Consider the following 13,194-nt stretch of genomic DNA (forward strand, 5'->3'; position numbering starts at 1 on the left):
TGGGATGCGCCCCCGGCTCCAGGTCCTCTGTGCTCCTCTGCGATTCGCGAGGAGCTTTAGCTGAGCGGCGACTTTGTTTTCGCACAAACGGCGTGAACGCATCCCCGTGCAAAACTTCTGAACAGAAAAGTCTGACACAACGGCCCGGACCTGGGGGTACTCGACTGTACCCCGCCACGGGCACCTCCAACTTCCCCCTCCCTCAAATGTCCCATGACACCGCCCAACTGTTCAAACTCCCCAGCTACCCTACAAAGCCGGGGGCTGTCAGTGGTGGCCAGGGGGTCCCTGGGGACCCCCCGAGCCCTTCCAGAGGATCTGCGAAGTCAAACTACCTTCATGACGACACCGAGGCGACAGAGGGCCCGGTCACACAGCTCCTCGCACGCGCGCGCACGGGGCCCTTTCCGAGGCTGCGAGACACGCTCAGACACGCTCGTCGCGAGCCCCTGAAGGCGGAAGCAGACGCGGCTCCAGCCGCCTGGGGCTAAGCCGGCTCTGAAGGCGATGCGCGAGACTGCGAGAGATGTGCGTGCAAAGCCACGCCGCTCTTCCCCCGAGTTCGTCTCGGAAAACGAAGCTTTTCATTCATAAAAAAACACGTTACCGTGTTAACGCGCGGCGAGTTTTTTACGTGTCTTCTCAGTGCTGAACCTCTAACGCCGGAAGTACAGACTCTCGTAACTCACATCGACGGTTCCTCGGGCTCCTCAGGAATCCGCAAGCACGTGAAGAGCTCCCGAGACCCGGAAGTTTGGAAAACGCCGCCACGAGTTTTCTCTGAGGGTCGCTTTGGCACTGGCACATTGCGCTCAGGCCTCGCGGTGCGTAAGTACGAGAAACGGGACAAAACGGTGTCCAACTGCAAAACCCACAGCGGAACGGCCAGGGCTGAAGAGAGGACCCCTTGACGTGAGACCCACGTCCTCCTCTTTATTCGACACTTGCTGAATACCTACTATGTGCTCCAGGTGGGGGGGGGGTGCAGGCCGACAGAACACGGTCGAGGTCCCTGCTGTCACCGTTCCTACACCCTGGTGAAGGCGGAGAGAGAACAGAGGGGCAGGCGAGACCCGCCAGTGACCAACGCCACGGAGGGGAGTGAAGCCGGGACTTCGGGAGCCGAGGTCCAAGGTCACCTTTATTCTACGCGAGCGCGATGGGAGCGAGTGACCTCGACCCGAGTGACTCCCTCTCTCTGGGGCTCGCTTTCCTCGCGTGACGGAGCGCGACACGGTGCTGAGGCTTCGACACGAAGACGACGACGGCCACGGGCCTCCTCAGCACGCGGGGGAGGACACTCGGGAGGCGGCCGCTCGCTCTGCTCGCTCCGGCCTGCCGCCTTCTCCGCGCTCGCCGAGCGCCCCGTTGCCCACGGTCCCTGGCGGAGCAGCCCTGCGGCCCGGCAAGCCCGCGTGACGAGCGACTGTGAGCAGGCCGCACGCCGCGGGGGGCGTTTATCTGAACGGGTCGATGCCGGCCGCAGCAGAGCGTTCTCCCCGCCACACCCGGGGACGCCCAGAGCACTGCCCGGCGGAGGGCGGCACGCCCGTGTGGTCCCCTCCGCGCCGGCCCTGCCGCCCCAAGGCTGGCCAGCTGGCCCCGAGGCGCGCGCTGCGCCCGAGAAGTCATCCTTCCACTGAAAAAATGCGGCCGACGGAAACCCATCAGGCTCCCCTGTTCCTACTCGGAATATCCGCCTCGCCTCTACCCACCTCCTAAAAAGAACAAAGAGAGGGCTTTTGCCAACGTCTTTCAGTGCTGGTTTTATTGCCGCTTGCTTTAAAAATGACTTTGAAAAGAATAAAACCAAAAGGCTTCTTCTGAAGTGAGGCACCAGAGAGGACCGCTATGTACAAAGACTTAAAAGCACCTGGAGATACATCCAAGAGGCCACAGGCGGCCGGGCGCCCAGAAGCCTGGACGAGGCCGGAGGGGCCACGGCTGCCACTTTTAGGCCAAACGGCCCCCGGTGGGCAGAGCCAGGCAAACCGCAAGGCCCTTCTGAGGCAGAAGGCGACCAAGCCCAGAGAGAGGAGGAGCTGCCGGCGCTGGAAGGCTCTCCTGGCCAGAGGCCAAGGACACTCCACCCCCTCCAAGTAGCACCGGCCTCCCCACGACGCCTCCCCAGGAGCCCTGGCCCAGGTACTTATATGGTAACACGGCTGGGAACGCAGGAGGGGGAACCCACCACACTCCCGGTGGACCCCTCCGAGAGCAGGGGAAAGGTTCTCTCTGCGTCTGTTCCCGGAGATGCTCACTGTTAACTCTGGAACTTCCTGTGAGCAGGGACGCTCGATGACCCCATCTTTACTGCGAACCGAGGATGAGCAGCACGTTTCCGAGCTGGACGCCGGCCGGCCCCCCATTCCCCACCCCCACCCTGCACACCGGCTTCCTCGTGCCCTCAGCACGCAGTTTGTCCCCACCAAGAGACAAACGCTGTTGCGAAGAGCCCTTCTCTCAGAGCCTAGAAAGTCACGTTCTGCTTTCGTTTTCAGTCAGTCCCAAAGGAAGTCACCAATGCAGAAGTCTCGACTTCGAGCAGGGCCCTCTGGGGCAATCCTCTGTGACAATCTCGGAAAGAGCGGTTGTACTTGGGCAAGTGCAGAGTGGGACCATTAGACACACGAGAGGTGAACACCCACACGCAGAGATAACCAACCGGCCTGTCCACAAGTACGTCTGCTACAGACCTCTCCTGAAAGCAGGTATGTTCTTTACACAGCTATTTCTCAGAAAAGACGTCAGTACCGCCGCGTGCTCCCGCGCCTCCTGCTCGAGGCCAGCGTAAGAGGCGCCCGCCCAGGGCTCGGAGCTGGCAGCCCAGAGACCTGACATTGGTGGGTGGATATCGTTTAGCGCACATCCCTCATGTTGTATGCAGAAAAGCAAACAACAACAAAACTCTGAGTGATTTCTTGGAGATCGCACAGCTGATTAGTGGCCAAAAGATAGACCACGGGGCTCGAGGAACTGAGGCCAGCGCTTGGGGGCTGGGGAGGGTGTTTGTGTTTTTAAAAAGTTAAAGTCAGCCCCAGCCTCAGGAGATAGCCCTCTCCCCACAGCCTGACCTCCCCCGGTCCCCGCTCCCTGGCCCCCCCCCCCACACACACACAACCAAAAGTACCAGCAAGTCAAGTCAGGTTAAGATCCCCAGGAAAGGATAAAAGTCTTGCCAAATCTGGGGAAGGCACTCCAGAACAGGGTTCCTCAAGCTCCGGGCGACTGATGTTTGGGGACAGATCACTGTTTGCTGTGGGGACAGGTGTGTGTGTTGTAGGAGGTTTGGCAGCATTCCTGGCCTCCACCCACTAGATGCCAGGAGCACCCTCCCCCCTCGGCGGGGCCAAAAGAAGTGTCCCTAGACACTGCCAAATGACTCCCCCCGCCGCCACCCCCCCCTCCACCCCGGATGTCAAAATCGCCCCCGGCTGAGGACCACTGTTCTAGAACGTAGTTTTGGTTCCGTGCACTTGGACCTCTGCTGGCGTTTGTTATTCTGCGGCTTGGCGGCTACGACTCGAAGCAGGTATGTTCACACCTGTTCTGCAGAAGAGGAAACAGGCACACAGATGGCCCACGTTTCGCCTGTGCTCAAGCAGCAGGCGGCGCGGTCCGTCCTCAGGGGCCCGCGGCCCGGCAGGGCGATGCGGTCGCGGCCCGCGAGCAGCTCTGTCTCGCCAGCTAACTCTCACCCCCGCCGCTCTCAGTAACACTCGACCATCTCCCGAGCCTACCGCCCGCCCCCCAAGACCAACATCTCAAAGGCTACCAACAGGCACGGGCTCAAACATGTCTACGCAGCGCCCCCCTTTGCTCTCCACAGCAAAGGGGGCTTTTCGAGGCAATGCGCCCGTTCGAGAAACGTCGAAGCAGGAGAGAGCGGCACGAAAAATTAAGATTCATCTGAGAAGCAGCCTACGGCCTTTCGAAGGCGGAGCACACACGCAGATGAGCAACTTGATTCGACGAATGTTTCGCGAGCCCTTTCGACGTGTCGGGTCCTCGTGCGGGTCAAAAATCGGAAAGGCCCAGGAGGAAAAGAGGGTGCCGCGGGGTTCTGAAGGACAGATTTCCAGGTGTCGGGGAAGGCTCCGCAGGAGAGGAAGCATCTGGGCTGGCAATGCCAGGATTGGGCAAGGCGGATGCAGACGGGGCGAGGAGGGGCCCAGCGGCAGCAATGACGGCGCGTGTGACGGCGTGGAGACAGAACGTGGCCGCACGCACACGCCGGCGCACGTAAACGAACGTCCCCAAGCCCACGTGTACCCGCGTCTTCCGCCTGGAAGCGTGACAGAGCGCACGCGGATGCTTTTAAATTTTTTTTTTTTTTTTTTGCAAAGCAAATCAGTTCCCAGATAAAGCTCTTCCCGAGAAGCAAATAAACACCGAGGAACTTGAGAGACTAGTGATACTCCTTCTCGCGGTCATCATTTTCTGATGAGGAACATTATACAAAGCAGTCCAGAAGTTCTGCTGATCCGCGGGATCATAAAACACAAGTTCCCCAAAGTGTCTGACAACAGCAGGTCCCAATGCAGCTTTGTTTATGTCTGGGACTTCACAACCCTAAGTAGATTCCAGAGGTAGCTTTTGGTCTCTTTCTACCTCTATCTGAACAGCCAATAACAGCACCCCCAAATGTAAGTATACCAGAGAGAACCCTGCCAGACCCGCAGCCTCTCACCTCAGGCTGGTGATTCAATCTGCCTTTTCACTTAACTGGAAATGAGAGGGCGGCTGGGGGAGGTTCGGAGGTCAGTTTCAACAGGTGAGAGCCAGCCACAAAGAGACGCAGTAACCACAAAAATAAGTACTGAAAAGGCACAAGGCCAAGCATCCTCCAGTACAAGTCTTCTCACACTTCCGCAGGTGTAAGAATCCCCTGGGCTCTTGCTAAAATGCAGGTTCTGGTTCGGTGGGTCTGGGGTGCGGCCTGGGAGTCTGCATAGCTAACACACTCCCCGCTGAAGCCAGTGAGGCTGGTCTGGTGACCACAGATGGGGTGGCAAGGATGTAGGAGAATGCTTCTCAAACTTCGGACTGCAAAACCCACAGTAAGAAATACACTAAACTTAACCATCCAATGTTGAGAGAGAGACAGAGAAGGGTGTGTGTGTGGGAGGGGCAGTGGGGCGGGGAGGGAGGAGGATGGATGACTGAAGAAATGAATGAATAAGAAACGTTGTTGCAATGTACACAGTTCTTTTTAAGTATCCATTCTATGTACTTTGATATTTTTTATTCTAGTCCAGGCATTAAAAAAACCACTGACCAAGACACATTAAATTGATGTCACGACCTGTTAATGGGTTACCGCGAAGTTTTAAAAGCCTGTCAGCAGCCTTCCTGCTAAACCAGGGAGCACTCTGTCTTAGCTCCAATATACTAAGGCAAAAACTGAGACCAAATTAAAAAGTTAAGAGTATGCTCAGAATTCCTTTTAAAACGGCAAGGATGTGTCAATTGCATTTTGGAAAAGCTTTCATTAAAAATGTTTGGTTTTTAAGTTTTCTTTCTGTTCTCTGACCTGTATGAGGAGAATGACAGTAATACCTGCTCGGCCCTGAGCAGAGGTCTCTAAATGCCATTTCTCGCTCAAAAGAACTAAGGTTCCTTAGAGAAAAAGGCCGACTCCAGGTCTGGGACAAGAAATGCAGATGAGCCTGGAATATCCTGTCATACTGAAGCAAGAAAGGAACCCAAGACTACTGGGGCTGGGCCTTTGAATCCTCCTGAAGAGCCTTTCTCTCTCACTGAGCAAAGATGAACAACTTGAACATCGGTAAGTGAAACAGACAAAATATGTTTAAATCTGAGTTCGTAATGATACTAACAAAAGCACACACCCGCTGGTCATCGTGGGTGTCTCAGCAGGGGCGCCGATGGTGTCTGGAATAACGTGGTGTGCTGGGGGGCTATGCAGTGAGTTGTAGACTGTTTAGCAGCATCCTCGGCCTGTAACCCTTGGGGGCCATTATCGCCCTCCCCCCAGATATTGCCCAATATCCCCCAGTTAAGAACCATTTCCAGGGATCATGTTAGAGAATCAACTCCTTATTTTTGAAAACTAGTAAAAGATAGATTCGAGTACTAGTCCTATCTTTCTTATAGGAACTACATCCCAGAAAACCAAAAACTAAGTGGAGAAAACTTCTTTTTATAGATGATTCCAGCTAATAAGAAGGAAAAATAGAATTAGGAGTTTTGCGACTACAAATGAGGTGATGGATCGAGGGCCTGAGCATCGACGGGTACTAGGATCACAAGAAGACGTGTCCAGGTGTAACATACAGCATACGCTCCCCTGAATAAAGTTCACCAAATGGACTGGGCCAAAAAAGGAAAAAGAACTTGACTAGTCTCAGACCTCTAAATCTATGTACATCCAGTTACAATACATCCAGAGGACACACAGAGAGGAACATGTTCAACTATGCCACATGGATGCAGTCAGCCAAATCCAAACTGTGGACAAACAAGTCACCCAGTGTCTTCAATAACAACCAAAGAAAAATGTACGGGAAAAAAAAAAAAAAAAAAACAGGTGTAATAGGAAACATATACATTAAGACACACCAACCACTTGTAATGCATTGACTTTCTTCGAATCCTAACCCAAACTGTTAAATATGCATGTTTATATAGTACTTATATCTTTATAAAAGGAAATGAGGACTATGAAAAATTTGTTTTTTCTTGATAAGGCAATAGGATTGTGATTATGTTTTTTTAAAAAAAGAACCCTGATACTAGAGATAGGCACACAAATGCGGGATGCAATAGCATGTCTGGGACTGGCCTCAAAGCCACCCGGGACGACGGGAGAGTGTACGAGGGGGCGGATGCGCCGTGAGCCATTCATCGTGGAGGGTGAGGAGGAGCAGGGAGGGAGGGGCTCATTACCGACATCTCTACCCTGGGCAGCATGCCCCAAATTTTCTATAGTAAAGTTTTCTGTGTAAGTGCAAACAGACAGAACAGTGTCTGGCCCCGAGTCCTCACAGGGTTAGGTCGCTTTGAAGAAGAAATGAGAAATGTTGTGTTTAAATGAATAATTACTAGGCTTTACCCCTGTCCTAAGATAGCTAACGTCTGAATAGTGCTTTATCTTCCATTTAGTTATCTTGAAAAAACAGTATAAATAGGAAAAACGGGCCTCTGTGATGGTGATGGAACCTGAATAATACATTTTTACTGTAGTAATTCCATAAATGTCATCACTCAAATGAAATCCCATCAAAAGTACAGCCACCTTCAGGAAAATGAAGATGCAGATGTCTATTTATTAACAAGAAAAAGTATTCAGGACAGAGTGCAAAGATGAGGTGCCAGGCAGGAGGTGCTGTGCGAGGCCTTTTATGAAATAGAATATGCACACGATTTTCACGAGGGGGGGTCTAAACCCTGATCTTGGAAGGCGGGATTGGGGGTGACTGGCTTTATTTTGTTGCTTATCTGTATGACTGACTATGCACATCATATGCAATAAGTAACGACTATAACATAGGCTTGTTATAAATTTATATACATGGAAGGGTCCACTTCAGCTCTCAGAATCATTTGTCTTGAACTTCGTACTCCCCAAGGGTAATGCGAGCTGGAGGCCTTCTCGTGTAGCTCCTTGAAATAAGACCGTGAGGCCCAGGTTTGCGATGAAGATCAACCCATAGGAATACCAGCCGGTTCTTAGAATTGGCTGTTGAGCCAACCACAGGCCTGCCTATCCATCAGAGGATTCCTGTCTAACTGAAGGGAATGACAATCCCAGGTAGCTCGTGTGGTTAACCACAGAGTCTGGGAACTGGGCTTCACCTCCCAAAAAGTTCCAATCTGGGTGGGGATCCTGACGTCCCTGCCAGTCTCTTCAGAAAGGATGACACAGTTCCGTGATGGTGAGAACCACTCTGAGCATCCCGCGAGCTTAGCGATCCTCGGGGAAATGCATCATTGCTTACCTGCAAACACCTGCACAGCCCGACCTCGACCCCCTCTCCCACCTGAATGCTGAGCGCCCTCCCTCTGCTGCTCTTGCTGCCCTGGCCCCCTGGGACACCCTCTCCCCCAGAGGCCGCATGGTCAACCCGCTCACTCCCCTCAGGTCTCTGCTCAAAGGCACGAGGCTAATGAGCCCTCCCCAGTCCTGCCCCCCTCACCTGGGTGCTCCTGGAGCCCCTGTACCCTGTTTTCTTGTCATTGTTTTTCTCTTTTTGGTGGCAAAATATACATACATAATGTTTACCATTTTAACCATTTTTAAGTGTACAATTCAGTGGCATCAAGTACATTCACAGTGTTGTAGAACCTTCACCACCATCCATTTCCAGAACTTCTTCATCTTTCCAAAGTGAACCCCTGTACCCCTTACACAAACTCCCGTCACCCCACACACACCCACGACACTATTCCACCGTGCCTGTGGGTTTGATCGCTCTAGGGACCCCGCGTAAAGTGGAACACACACCACTTGTCCGTCTGTCTTTTCTGGCTCCTTCCACTTAGCACGATGTTGTCACGCTTCATCCATGTTGTAGCATGGGTCAGAATTTCCTTGCTTTTTAAGGCCGAATGCCCCTGTCCGGAGGGAGCGCATTTGGCTGATCCATCCCCTGCCAGTGGGCACTTGGGCTGTTTACGCCTTTTGGCTCCTGTGGATAATGCCGCTGGCAGCGTGACTGTACAAATGAGCCATTCTCGGCCCTACCTTCTATACTCACGGATAGACACCCAGAGGTGGAACTGCGTCTGGTAATTTTACACAAGATTTCCCGAGGCGGCGCCACACTGTCTTCCACAGCGGCCGCCCCATTTCACACTCCCACCGACGGCCGCGAGGGCTCCGACTCCTCCACATCCTCCCCTGCCCTCGCCTTCTGCTCCCCCTCCCGCTGCGTTGCTCCTCTCCATCACACTGACCACCTGTCCTGCTGTATACATGCTCATTTATCCTGGCTGCCTCCCCCCCACCCCCAACGAGGAGTCAAGCCTCTTGGGCACAGGGCTTTCATCACCGTGCCCCCGGGAGCCAGACCACAGCCCGGCACAAAGAAAGTGCTCAATGAAGCAATAAAGACTTGAACCGTAAAACTTTCAGCGGTGACCAGAATGTCTCGAATAGATTGATCACAACGAATGCCTTAAACTACGTCCAGTGTAGGGAAGAACTCGGACACAGCTCAGTGAGAGGCGGCGTGATACATGCTGTTTTTCCGTGTCTTTCCGGCTCATCCTCATTAGCAGTAACCTCAGAACAGACACTATCACGACTGGGAGAACTCATAAAAATCACGTCGGTCACGTCACCGACTTCAACGTAATTAATTTCATGCAAAAACTTAAAACGGCAGAAGCGCACTAAAATATTGCATGCATTTCCAGTTAATACAGAGCCCGCGAATGCAATGTGTTTTATTTTAAAAGATCAAACCAACGGCAAACAAGATGGGACGCTGGCCTTGTGTAGACGCCTTAATTAGATGGGTCCAAAGACAGCCTGACCTAGAAACCTAACTCCAGGCCCACTTTTATTTGTTTTTGTTGTTTCTTCTGTTGTTCATATTTGGTGTTTGTTGTTTCACTTCGGTTTGTTTTTTAAGAGCTGCTTGTAAAGAAATCAGACAGTTTCCATGAGATCATTTATAAGTGAGCAAAAAAGCCACGTGATGTTTTTCTCTGGAAGTCAGAGAAATACCGTTGGATTAGAAGTTTCCTCTCGCACACACACTTTAATGCCCTGGTCTTCCTTATTCCCTGGATGAAAACTTTTGAGGAAAAAGGAAACAGATGTGTCTCGTTGGCTTCGCCTACTTCTCTAAGCAACCATTCCATCTCTTGTTCCTCCAGAGGACGCCACTTTGTTGATGTGGGTAACACGCGACCCCAACCGCTTCCAAGGGGCTCGAAGTGGAGGTCAGGTGTAACTGATCCAGTTAGAGCACGCCGAGCTTCCCTCGCCTGATAAGAAGGGACTCTTGATAGGATCTTCTGCTGATTTCAATTATTCAAAGAGCAAGTTGTACTTTACACACACACACACACACACACACACACACACGTCCACGTACAAAATGAAAAAAAAAAGTGCTCTGCACAACAGGCCACAAAGCAAAGGTACATGAAAAGATTTCGACATTTCAGACTCAGTGTGACCTAAACTTCCAAATTATTCAGATGGGGGCTGCCTGATTCCTTTAACCTGTCCAGGTGCCTTGATGTAGATGATTAGGATGGATTTCAGGTGTGAGTCGAACCTGAGGCTAGACTCAGACGATGTTCCTTATGGTTATTTTTTTTTTTTTTTTACTCTCATTCAGGCGTTTGGCACACAACTTTCCAAAACAAACTCAGAATCACACCTAACGCCTCCTCAAATATCCCCACACCTGCAGCTGCACCGTTTCCTGCCCACATCAAGGTAAGTGCTGGTCATTCCTCATCGCTGGGACATAAGCAAGAGTTATCTCATCAACAGCAACAAGCTGATCATTTTTCCTAACTGCTGCTTCACCACCACCCCCAACTCAGGTGCATCTGGGGTCAGAGAGAAGCCCCACGGCCTGTGGTTACACCTGGCTTCCACTCTGCGCCAGGTCGTGGGCAAGTGATTTCACTCTCTGCACCTCGGCCTCTACCCCCGTACCTGACTCCCAGGGTATCTGTGACAGACGGCTCTGGAACAGGTTTACAAGTACTTCATGTCTAAGTTTTATTTTGAGCAACCGATTGGAGAAGAGTCCATGGACCAATTTCTCCTGCCCGACGGCTTACTCAGAAAAGGGGGAAGGAGCCCAATCCGTGGCCTTTTGAGTGCCCACTAAGCAAGGCGAGTCACTAGAACTCCAACGAGGAGCTAGACCTCACACATCCAAATGCTTCCCAACCCACCCACGCTCCTGAGGACCTTATCAGCAGGAAACAAAAGCACTAGACCACTATAACGAAGTGTCTGGCTTTTCTTCTCTAATTAGAAAAGCCCAAAGATTGTAGCCCAGGGAACAGCTAAATATTTAGGATGTTGTAGAAGTTCCTAATACCCGGCCCCCGTTACCCCGTTGTTTACCCTGTTCCTGACCATTTCGGAAGAAAAAAACTTGATGCCGAACCGGCAGCAATGGGAGTGTACGTACACTTGTTGAAGCCTCCCTTTCTTAAAGCGCAGTCTGCCCATTTTGGGGGGAAAAAAAATGGGAGCTGTTTGTGTTTACAGATACCTGCTGCCCTCGCCTCACACCCTACGGCAGCCACCTAAGCAACAGGGACCCGTCACATCGCCTGACATTCAGATGGCTTGAGGCCAAGGGCTGGGTGCTACCATCTTATGCTTTGAGAACTAACTTCCCTTTTTAAAGTTCTAATTCTTTCAATTCGCCAGCAACCACTTTCATTTCTTGCAGCCCATCCCACTCTGATTAAACACACGTTCACAGGAAGAAAAAAGAAAGTGACTATTTTTGAACAAGGAAAGCGGTTGATTTCTGCTTACATATCTTGGCAGATGAAATGCACTGCATCCTTCACAATTTAAGTCATCGGCATGCTTCCTGGCAAGTTCAATTCTCAGTGGGCCAGTGGGCACCCCTTTCATTGCTTAGTTTAATGGCTTTCCCCCTCCCTCCTCTCCTAACCCTTCGAGCTGTTTCCGGCCAGAGCCTCGGCCAAAAAAGCTGAGCAGGACTGGCCCCTGCTCACGGGAGGCAGTAAGATCTCGGGACTCAGCCATGGGGTTTCCAACTCCCCATCTCCATGGCCCGTGAGAAAGGACTTGAAACAGGTTTAAGGCAAAAACTCATGACTGAGGGCAGCGCGCAGGCTCCCACACTCACCTGACCCTCGCCAGGCTCTCTGGCGCCAGAGCCCGCCCGGCCAGCGGTGCGAATCCTGCTCCTCTGTCGTCGGCTCCTAAGGATTCAGAAAGGAGACTGCGCGTGAGACCAACTATGCTCCAGATTTCACGCTTCCACCTCCTTTAACCTCCTTCCTGGAGAGCCCTCCCCCGCCCCCCACCCCAGCTGACAGGCAGTTTGGTGGGATCACGTGGGCGGAGCACAGGTAACTTCGCGTACTTACTTCCACCAAGTAACCGACAAGTGAGGCTGGGCACACGCCAGCCTGCAACGCGCCCGGCGGATCCCGAAGCACTCGCTTCCCGCAGCGGAGGCCGAGCGTCGCAAGCCCGCACCCTCCCCGGGCGCGAGCTCCGTCCACGCTCAGCGCTCCCCGGTGCCCTCCGGTCCCTGGGCGCCCTCCCCACCGGGGCCCCGAGCATGCATTATTCTCCCCACCGTGCGACTCGAGGGAGGGCTACATTTTAAGAAAGACGGTTTCCTTGGGCGGACTCACATGTGACACCCCCACAACCACAAGCCTCCCGCCCCCCCTTCACCCACCCCACCCCCCCCAAAAAAAACCTATTTCCTGCAGCTGCTGCAACAGTTTCCAACTTGGGGGAATGCCATTCCGGTCCAGCATTGAGAGCCCTTAAAGCCAGTCACTGGAGTCGAGAATGTTTTCTTTTTTTTTCCGCCTCAAATGAATCCCCGCACCCCCCCAAAAAAAAATGTTCTCAGGAAAAGAACCCCCAATGCATGCAAGTGCTTGCAAATCCACCGAGAACTCCCAGAGAGCGGGGCAAAAACTTGTGCTTCGGGGGGAGGGGGAGACAGCACCAACTCCCCGCGCCCTCTGCCCGGCCGCAGCCGCTACCTTGGTGCCGGGGGAGCCACGCCGGTGTGGGGGAGCAGGGCGCGGAGGGGGCTCAGCGACGGCTGGGTCGTCCCATGCTCGCGAAGTGGGAGCTCGTTCCGTTAGGCTGGGAGCGGAGCACCCACACCACCTCTCGGCGTGGCTTCGCTCTCCACCCTCCGCCTCCTCCTCCGGCACCACCTCCTCCTCGCCTCCCGCCCGGCGAGCCCGAGGACGCGCCTCAGCAGCACAGCCACATGGTTACTGCACTTGGACGCGGCTCCAGGCGCCTTATATAGGCCGCGAGGCTCCCTGGGCAATGTAGTCCGGGCCCGGGGTCGCGGCGGCGCCCGGGGCGGCGGGGCAGACTACAAGTCCCAGAATCCCTTGGGCTCGGGGCTGGGCTCGAAATAGACACGGGCGGGGGCGGTGGGGGGGCGTTCCGGCTCTGAACTCCGCTGCTAGTCCAGAGCTGGTCGGGCTTGGGACCCACCTCCCAGAGCCACCCCT

At 53.4% G+C, this 13,194-nt stretch overlaps 1 protein-coding gene and 1 long non-coding RNA gene across 11 annotated transcripts in view; one reads left to right on the forward strand and one right to left on the reverse strand.

Moving 5' to 3' along the window:
- ITPR1 (inositol 1,4,5-trisphosphate receptor type 1) overlaps positions 1 to 12,950 on the reverse strand; it is a 260,469-nt gene extending 247,519 nt beyond the window's left edge. For all 10 annotated transcript variants that reach the window (XM_016133138.2, XM_016133137.2, XM_016133135.2 and 7 more), the window contains exons 1-2: positions 12,706 to 12,950; positions 11,826 to 11,901 (exon numbers count right to left, since the gene is read on the reverse strand). The gene's annotated coding sequence lies outside the window, so the exon portion shown is untranslated. The remainder of the gene's footprint in view (positions 1 to 11,825; positions 11,902 to 12,705) is intronic.
- Positions 2,440 to 6,704, forward strand: LOC118601648. Its single transcript, XR_004950444.1, has 3 exons — positions 2,440 to 2,711; positions 5,609 to 5,788; positions 6,170 to 6,704. It is a non-coding gene; the product is annotated as an uncharacterized LOC118601648 (long non-coding RNA).
- Positions 12,951 to 13,194: the final 244 nt, after the last annotated feature.

This window comes from Rousettus aegyptiacus, unplaced genomic scaffold (assembly GCF_014176215.1).
Source record: "Rousettus aegyptiacus isolate mRouAeg1 unplaced genomic scaffold, mRouAeg1.p scaffold_m13_p_4, whole genome shotgun sequence".
Taxonomy (NCBI): Eukaryota; Metazoa; Chordata; class Mammalia; order Chiroptera; family Pteropodidae; genus Rousettus; species Rousettus aegyptiacus.